This window comes from Poecilia reticulata, chromosome 12, assembly GCF_904066995.2.
Source record: "Poecilia reticulata chromosome 12, P_reticulata-male-v2, whole genome shotgun sequence".
NCBI classification, from domain to species: Eukaryota; Metazoa; Chordata; class Actinopteri; order Cyprinodontiformes; family Poeciliidae; genus Poecilia; species Poecilia reticulata.
The window spans coordinates 12,063,000-12,071,807 of NC_088841.1; positions in this window are offsets into that span (position 1 = coordinate 12,063,000).

Sequence of the window (8,808 nt, forward strand, 5' to 3'; positions counted from 1 at the left end):
CCTCAGCTTCGCTTAGTTCTACACTTCAAAATGAAGTGATGCTGATTCAAGAGAGGTTGACTAAGAGTGAGCTCCATCTAAGGAAGGACTTTTAAAATAAATAAATGAATCATAAAAAAAAGTTTATTTTAATATTAAGATTTGTATCTTCGCTAAAAAGGAAACTTTAAAAAGCACATTAGTTTGACAAAACCGTTCAAATGCAAAATACAGGTGCTCACTTGCTTCCTGTGCTAATCTTTAACATATGACTTTTTGACTCCTACACAAAGTTTAACGCATGTAAAACCAGAAAGCGTTTGATTTTTTTAATATATAAAATCTTTCCCTATTTCTTTAGCATTGCGATTCTACAGAATTTTCAACAGAAGCACAACCAAAATGTGTGCTTGCCCTTCTAACTAACTTTACGTTACCGCTCAGGTACTCTGTAAATCCGTTTTTGCTTTTTTGCTTCAACTCCCAAACCTCGCAGAAGGCAATGGTTAAGTCAGAGGATCCTAAAAACAGCCAATGCCAGTACATAAAGTGAGAAGGTTGATTTTTAGAATAGGAACCAGGTGAGTAATTACACATTACGAAACAGGAGGCAAATAAAAAAAGAGATCATTTAAGATCAAAGGAAGCACAGAAATGAGTAAGCTGAAAATATGTAACCTACAGTATCACAAGAATCCAGTTAATAAAACAAATCTGCACAAAATCCTCAATATATCCTTAAGTCAGGTCTACCAACACAAATATACCGAACTGGGTCTCAATCAAGGATTTGTAAAAATGATTTCTATCAGAGTCCCAGGCAGAGTTCTTGACTCCTGTCACCTTTTGTGTTATCAAATGTAAAGTGTACCACACCACCAGCCATTTGTGCACACACAACTTGAGTAATTGTATTTTAGGCACATAATCTTGTGAGTTTTCAATCAGGAAAAGTGTTTTCGTGACTGTGTTAAGTACCTTGCTTTTCTCTTTTTTCAAACATCTTTCGATCTTAATGAGATCTGTGCGGATGAGGAAGGAGTTGAAACACAACTCACAACATTTTATGACATTTAGAGCAAAGTGCAAAGTTTATACAGCGACAGAAAAACTTTTATGTTCTCAGGCAAATTACTGATGAGTCATATCAAAATAGAGCATACTTCAGAAAACTGCTCCACATAAAACAGCTTAAGTGTGACTAAGACCTGATTTCACTGAAGCCCGTTTTGAGTCAGGTATAGCTTGAGACACAAATGGATGCCTCATCCTGGAACAAATGAACAGTTAGAAAGACATACACAAACAGATGGTGGAGTGTGTTAAACATGTGTTAGTCAATAATGTGGGGCACAGCCGTAGTTACAAATTGTTGAAGCATTAACATGTCACTTGCATTAATAAAGTATCTTGGAATTGGTTGTTTGTGACATCCCTAGCATAAAATCTGATAAACAACGAACTGTGAAGCAACTTTACATACTTCACAGGCACTAAAGCGGATTTTGTGATTATGCATTTCCTCTATAATTAAAATAAATCAAAAGATTGTTAAAGTCAAATGGAGTGTTCACACTTCGGCCAGGTTAGACTTATGACTATGCGGCAAAGTGAAGGCAATCTCTGAAAGTTGAGTACAGGACGATTAAATCACACATAATGTCTCTGAAGTCAATATTCCAACTTTGGAAGTTGGAAGATTTCCCACCAACCTTGACCTTTAATTCCAATATTGCTGTACATGTAAAACATGATACCTGCCGTATTAAACTGCTTCTTTGGACTTCTGATTAAATTCTTTATGCACATAGCTCATAAAGGTGCCACCTCTATGAAGACGTTGAATGTACAAAATCCAGAGGAATGCATTGCCATTGGCTTGAATGAATGACAAATAGCAGTTAACCTTACCATAAATCCAACATGGCTGCCATGGTTGTAAAACTTTGCTAGCTAGCCGTAGCTACAAAGTCCTTATTTGTACTTCTAATGGTTTGTATCTTGACAAATCAGTCCGACACATAGCACAGTGCAACCTCCGAGGAGATGGTGAATGTAAAGATTTCATTGCCGATTATTAGCCTGGTCACTGAGAATGACACTAAGCAACACAATTAAGCTGGGTGTGTCATTATGACTACCTCTGACTAAAGAGGGAAAGTAATCGCCCTGCATGGCAGGAGCGCATATCGTTTCTGTTTGAAATACCATGCCATGCTGTAGCTGACTCTACCACGAGAACAAGCTTAACACTTGACAGTAACCTCACATTTGAACCCAAACAGAAGAGGAAGAGGCGGCGGAGGTGTGGGAAGAGGAGGTGGAGGAGGAGAAAGAGGATGTAGATGCCTGGATCTCGGTTGTTAGGTCATTTATATATATGTACATTTAAACTTCTGGAAGCAAAGAGCTGCCGAAAAAAGGTTGCTGCAAACTGACATCTCCTACACACGCCCACACACCTCTAACCCAAGTTAGCCTGGTGGGCCAAAATTTACTCTTCAGAAGATAAAATGGTGACTAAATACATGGTATTCATTGGGAAACAACACAACATGCACAGTTAAAAAAATATTTTATACATTATTATATTGTTAAGTGGCCTCCGTAGCTTCGATAAGGTGTCCTGCAACTATATTTTAACCGCTGAGTCGCCCAAGAAGAATTACATCTGTTTTTAATGCATACTGAAAACAACTTTTTACTGTTTATTTTAGAAATATTAAAAAAGGAGATTACAGCTGGATGAAATAACAGACAACTCACAGCTGAACAATGTTAAAAAACAGATTCCACCAGCGAAACCATGTAAGCAGAAGCAGGTCTATCTGACAGATTTGCTGGATAAGATGGTGACACCCACTCCGCAGGTGGCTGCATGAAAGCAACAGGAGCATGTGGGTGTAACTTTGACTTGTTTTTTTTTTTTATGTGCTGTAAGCATTTCTCTTTGTTGTATTCAAAGGGAGAAGCTTTGCTCTCCGGACCCCAATCTCATGCTCTCAAATCACAGCAGCTCGGCAGAAGCAAGATCCGACCACTCGCGTGACAGATTACATCAACTCAAGCGAGTTTTAGAAAAATGTTTCTGTTTCCTGCACAGGTGGTTAAGACCGTCAAGCTCCACTTTTGGTTTTGTTCATCTTTACTGCTCTTTCTTAGATTGTGGTGTTTGAAAGGGGAAAAGATTTGGGGACAGACATATTTATTCAGACGGATCCCCAGCATGTAGGTTTTGATTGTTGACCTCTTATGTGTAGCCGTAGAAAAACTTTGTCAACTGTAAAATAGAAAATTAAAATCACAAAAGGTTTTGGGGTCTATTTAGATAAGGTAGTTCAAAGTCGTGAGTAGACAAGTAACAAGGTTTTGGAATGATGTCTCCAACCGCAAAAAATATATATATTTTCAATTAAATATCTTTCCTTTTACTTGGTAATAGCATCTAAATTCTCAGCCATGCTGCCCTGTCCTTGATTTGCCACCTCCTTTTTAAGTTAATCAGAAGCGCCAGTAATTATCAGGGTGGTGACCTTGCCAATGGATTTATGCTAAATATTGTGAATCATCCCATCAGGTTTGGTTAGTGCAGCCTTGAGAATAAGTTTAAAGGACTTCTTTTCTTTTTAAGTATCTTTTTGTACTTCTACAATATCAGTTTTGGTGACTTTTTTTTAAGTAGTTAAGTAAATGTTTTAGGAACTAACATTAGCCACATTAGGTGGCTGATGTTTAGTAAAAGCATTAGCTCAGATTAAAATCTTTTCGTTAAGGTTAGTCAGTGTTTCTCCTTTCTCCCCACAGATTTCTTGTTTTCTCTTTTCTATTCATGCATATATACTTCAGATGATCAAACATTGTCTGTATTAGACATAAATTAAATTTGAGTTCAAATGGTGTAGGATTTTCTTTTTGTTGAGGGAAAAAAGCTATCAAAGCAAATGATGGCTATACGAATAAAAATATTTGTTTTTCTACCAACATGATGTGTTGAAGGCCACCTTTATTCTTTTGAATACACATTTGACTTGACATTCAGCTGCAGGCTTTAATTGTGCTAACATTAGCATTTTTGCTCTGTTTTGATATGACTCGTTGACAATTTAAATTGCAGCAGTTTTCACTGGTTCAAGTTAATTGTGTGCAAGCAATACTTGAAGGAAACCTAGCACTTTACTGTAGACATGCAAGTTATTAGTTGATGTTTCAGCTGCTCTCTTGCACAGCTCTTCCCAGCACCTACAACATGTCACATGTAGCGGATAGGCTCTGCAGAGTTTTTCAGTCAACACGATAGTGCACACAGTCTGTTACAGTGTTGTGTTCAAGACCACCTAACCCGAGACCAAGACAAGACCAAGACCAGAGTGTATTGAGACCGAGACAAGACCAGCGCCCCGCGCCACATTAAAATGTAAAATATCATCAAAATTACTTCTCAAATTTATCTGAAAGATCCATATTCCCATAAAACACATAGATATTAAATACTTAATAAATTTAACCAATATTAAATTTAACAAACTCTTTGTTCTGCTTTGCTTCCATCTCTGTGCAAAGCAGAACAAAGTTTTGTCTGCGGTGGTCTTGTGCCACCCTAAAAAGATAACGCCCTGAGCTAACCATTCCTCCCGCAGTCTTTGCATATAACCCCTCTTGACTAGGGTTACTTGAGTAGTAGCATTCCAACAGATCCATGTTTTCATCTCTCGCCCATTTCCGTCTTGTTCCAGTAGCCCACTTTTCATCATGTTGCTCATGTCAGAAACCACCACTGTCACACCATTAAACATAGCAATTGAGGCAATGCCCTTACGCTCAACTATGAACACTGACCAAGGAGCAACAAGCAAGAAGTAGATACTTGTATGCCATTAGTTCCCAAACTTTTTGTCCTGGGCCCCCCCAGTGGTTTCCAAACTATTTCTAGCTAGTCATCTTTTAGCTAACTTTACCTGCATCAAGCAGCTTTACTAAACAGTCTGTTATTGTTGGGGGGAAACTGAAAAGTTCTTTGCGTTTTGCTGGTTTGCTGCCATGATTCTAACACACCTGTGCAACTCCCCACACCAGCAGCAGGTCTCCTTCGCTGCCGCACTGGTGTAAACCCAGCGTCTTAGCGCTCATGTTGCGTTTAAAGGCGGCACGGAAAAACAGATTACCACATGTTAACAACGGATTAAACAGTTTTAACTGCTGATAAAAGTGACAGAGGACACAGATATGGTTAGTGTGGAAGCCCCTGTTGTATCAAATTGACAGAGGAATAACAGAGACTTGGCCATTCTAAAGTAAAAACCCAACGCATACAGGGTTCATGTTTTTTTTGTTTTGTTTTCTTTTTCATCCAGACGGCTTCCCGTGCCCCCCCTCCCTCCCTCCCCGCCTGCAATGGCACGGCGCCCCCTCTAGGGGGCGCGCCCCACAGTTTTGGAACCTCTGATGTATGCTATTCTGACAGCGTATGGTAATCTGATAGGCTCTAAGTGACACTCCAGTCCTATCCAATAAGTAAAGACCCGTGCAGAAAAGTCGCACTGCTCCTGAATGTCTCATCACTACATTTCAGCCTTTTGGACACAGCATTGTCTCATATGTGCGAGTCAGTCAGTCAACATCTCCGCACAATAATTCAGCGCGCAGTGAGTGACAACTTTTTTTCATCACAATGCTTATGTGTCTCTATACAGCTAGCTTTGCTAACATCACGTCAACGGAGCTTACCTTTCTTTGAGCTACTTTTCTAAGTGAAGAAAAAAGTTAGACGTAGTCCCCACTGTCTGTGAAAGCGATGCGCTGCTGAGTTAGCTGTGGCCATCGGATTTCTTATAATTTATCCAGCGCTATTCTATTACTGACTATTAGATCTTCTGCCGCGGAGAGAAAACCACTGCGCATGTCTTGGAGCGCCGCGTGCGAGTGAAAGGTGTGGGGGGAAAGGGGTCCAGAAACATAAACACGTAATTGGCAAGTCACGTTATTGGTTGGATTTTTATTGGTGCGTTTTGCATCCACTGAAAACAAAGATGTTAACAAATAAACTGGACAGTATGCTGTAGGTTTAGTGATATTTTCGCAGTTGCGGTCTCGACTGGTCTTGAAATAAAATGCCGAGTCCTCAGCGCACAAGACCGAGACCAAGTGCGGTCGAGTCCGAGACGAGACCGAGACCATCAAAAAATGGTCTCGAGACCGGTATCGAGACCAAGACCGATCTCGAGTGCTACAACATTGGTCTGTTGCACAGTTTTTAACCTGCGTGACATGAAAATAGACAACACTTTTAAAACATTGACCATTTAAATTGTGGCCATTTTGCTCATTTAGGGCTGGAGTGGAGAAGGAACAGGGACTTAAACGAAGATTATTTAAAAATGCCAAAACAGGAATGAGGTCTGGATATCCCAGGCACTAAATGGTAAATAACATTTTTGTGAAAGTCAAACTACAAAGTGAAAAAGTCATGTGGTTTTGCTTGAACATAACCTAGAAACCAAAGCGGAGTCACATTGGCTGGTTTCAGACTTGTGCATCGTGTGTAAAAGTGCAGCATGTAACAACGCCATTTGCTATGAGTTGAATTCGATTTAAATAGACATGTAGCGCCATAAGATCTATCTGAGAACTGTATCAAAACAGAAAACTGACCTTCAACATTTTTTTAATGTGCCAGCTGGCAAACAAATAAATCTTGAGCTTTGCAGATTGAAAAGCTTACATCTGCTAATGCTAGCAAAACCTCTATCATATTCCTTGTGTGTCTGCCCATGCAATATTATGATAATTTGTCAAAGTCACAAAAGAAGACAAGTAAAACTTCCTTCCACAAGATACTACACAGGTATGAGTACAAACTGATCAAACCTCCATCTAAGAACAACAACTGTATTTTGCTGAAAAGCCAAACTCATCCAGCATGGCAGAGGTGTAATCATCAAAATTATTGTTGCAAGGTGTTAGGAGGTAAATTTAACTGTTCCATTCAAATCTACCTTGTTTACTGTTTGCAAAGAAAATTATTTTCTCATTTCAACCGTAATAAATCCCAATGAAATCTTCACCTTGTAAAATCCCCCCCCCCCTCTCAAAACAACCTAGGGATGCATCGCATTTTAAAAGTATACGAAAAATTGGATTATTGCAACTGTTTGCATACTGGTGAAAATCTATGTATTATCATTTCAAACAGCGACCTCCTCCCGGGATACCCCAAGCCATTCCCAGGAAATGTGTGATACAGTAAATCCCTCCAGCAAATTCTGTTTTCTAACCCGGGGCCACATGTCAACAGGGTCTCAATCTAAAGCAACAAAGCAACGAAACGCACCAGTAATAAAATGCCTTAGCAAGTTTAACTGGATGATAAACAAGCATAGCTGACATTTCTTTGCTGTTTTGAACGTACCATGCTTGGCACAGATGACAATTGTAGTTTGACCTGGAAAGTTGTGACATGATAGTAGGAATAATGAGGCAGGAATTGGCAAATAGTGATTGATAATAGCAAATCACAAAGGATTGGTTCAGTTTCTGACAGTATAAATTTTTTCTTATTAGAAACCTTTAAATACTTTAAGAGTTGGAATAATGACTACAAAGTGGAGGGGTTGCTTTGGTAAACTGACAAAGAAATATTTTTGCTAATTTGACAAATTTTGGCTTGTTTAACAACAAATTATATAATAATAATTGTGATGTATAGATTTGCCAGCTGCTTGTGCTTTGATTAGTAATGAGCGTTTGAACAGTATTTTTTATTTCCTCTGTCACTCACTAAACACATGCTGAATACAGGGAAGAGATCATGCAGATTTGCGTTACTCTTTCTGGATTTGAATGACATAAGTCACTTGATTGGATTTTTAAGAACATAGAACTAAAGGATGCTCATTTTTTTTACACGAAGAATGTAAAATAGCACACTATTAAAAACTTCTAACCCTGAAATAAGTTCTCAGCTCTTAGTTTTGGGATGGATGAAATATTTACACATATTTACTTTTCAGAGGCAAACTTTCATACAGAAAGAACTGCAACATTTTTCTTCCAGGTTGAGTGCTGAGTGACTGTTGACTGTCAAAGAATAAAGATAAATTAGATCATTTACTAACATCACATAATGTAACAAGCAGCTGTAATGTAACATTAAGCCTTTTAGATCAACTAAGTATGACAGATAAGAACTGGAGAACAAACCCGTCATTCGTTTTATTTACAATAATTGATGGAAGAAAAGAAGAATCAATGTCAACTTAGACTTAAGGCTCTTTTAAGATGTATAAACAAAAACTTGAGACTTGATTTGGACTTGAGATTTGGGGCTCAAGTTTCGAGAACAATTTGTATCTTATAAAATCGAGGGTGGAAGTAAGTTTTAATCTGCAGGTTTTAACAGCAATGTGCTTGTGAAAGAGTGTGTTCGATGTATAGGCCAAGGATATTCAAAAGCAGTGGGCTAGCAATTGCATTGGTGCTCTGGAGAGAAATGTTAATATTATTTCTTTGCTTCTTCTTTTCTGATAAGCAGGCGGTGCATAAACCGGCTCATTATCGCGCCCTAAAGTTGTCTCTGACTGAAATATTAACATTTTATTAAAAATCCACCATTTGAAAAGCTATGTACAACCTTCCCAATTCCAATGAAAAACTTAGCATTTTATCACTCAAGCCTGTATATTAATTGCTTTGCAGTTTTTTTTTCCATATAGGTTCAACGTTTTGACTATTTGGAAATGCTTAGTTCCCTCCATACATTTCCAGTCAGGACTTTAACAATGGATAGTTACTAACATTAAATAAAAATATTACTTTAAAAGTAAATCTGCCAGG